This window comes from Myotis brandtii, unplaced genomic scaffold, assembly GCF_000412655.1.
Source record: "Myotis brandtii unplaced genomic scaffold, ASM41265v1 scaffold343, whole genome shotgun sequence".
NCBI lineage: Eukaryota > Metazoa > Chordata > Mammalia > Chiroptera > Vespertilionidae > Myotis > Myotis brandtii.
In genome coordinates, this window is record NW_005363209.1 from 2004001 (window position 1) to 2005197 (window position 1197).

The window sequence follows — 1197 nt, forward strand, 5'->3', positions numbered from 1 at the left end:
GGGTCATGATTCTCTGATTAGTTCTGGTTACTTCACCATCACCTTTAGTTTTTGGGTAACTCTGTCCACACCTTTTAAATGGCTCCTTCAATCACCACTCTCCAGTATGCCATCTGTTACCTGCTAGGGATTCTTACTGATGTAACATGTTATACTACTTGCTTATTTACAGAGTTTATTTGGTTTTTTCCATTTAACTCACTGGTTCAACTAAGTGTATCATTTAACATCAGGCACTTGAAGAAGGAAAAAAAAAGGTCTATCAGATAGACTCTATCTGGATGTTTTGAATGGAAGAAGTAATAATGACTATGCTGACCCAGTTCTCCTAAACTCAGGGCCACGGCCCAATATTCGCCTACTTAGGCACTATTTCCTAGGACCTAGGACCTAGGCTTTGTTGTAGAAGACACCATCTGTCACGCTAGTGATTCCCATGGCCATAAGCAAGCTTGGGCTACAGTGGTCCCCCCAAAAGCATGTCTCATGGTACATTAGATGAGCCTAACAGACCCATCACAGCGGCCCTAGGTTGTAATCAGAATAGAGATCATGCTGTGTTTTTCCCCCACCCTATCCCACTTGTCAGAAAATTTACAGTATTTGGTTTGAACAGAGGAGAGAGTTATGGTAGGTTCCCTATGCAGGAATTGAACGCAAGACAAACTGTATTGTGGAGGAATGTGCACTGGGGAATACTCAAATTATAGCAGCACATATGAATGAGAAATTCTCATGTTTTTCTGGACTCTGTAGGCAGTGATAAGCTGAAATGTGTCATCTCTGACTTAGACTGAAAAGCCTTCTGAGGAGATTTTACAGAACACTTAAAATGTTGCGATTACGTTCAACAACTTAAACTTGTCCCGATTTGTTGCAAAAAAAAAAAAGTGGAGCAACAGTTTTCATACCAGTGTTTCCATAGGCTGGATTAGCCTCATTCTTGCACTTGCCTGGTTCCCAATCCAGGAGCCACAGGCACCCGCTTCGGACTCACTGGAACCAAAGCGCTTTTCACAAACTCCACCCGGAAGATAGCCTCCGTCCCAGGCGTGGATCACCTCGGCGCGGGATCGCGTTTGTTGCACTGTGAGGCCCCGCCTTCCGGACCAACGCACCAATTAAAACGAAAGTCCGAGAAAGAGAAGGCGAAAAGCCGCACCGAAAGCTAGGCTGGAAGACTCTCGCGAGAACTCG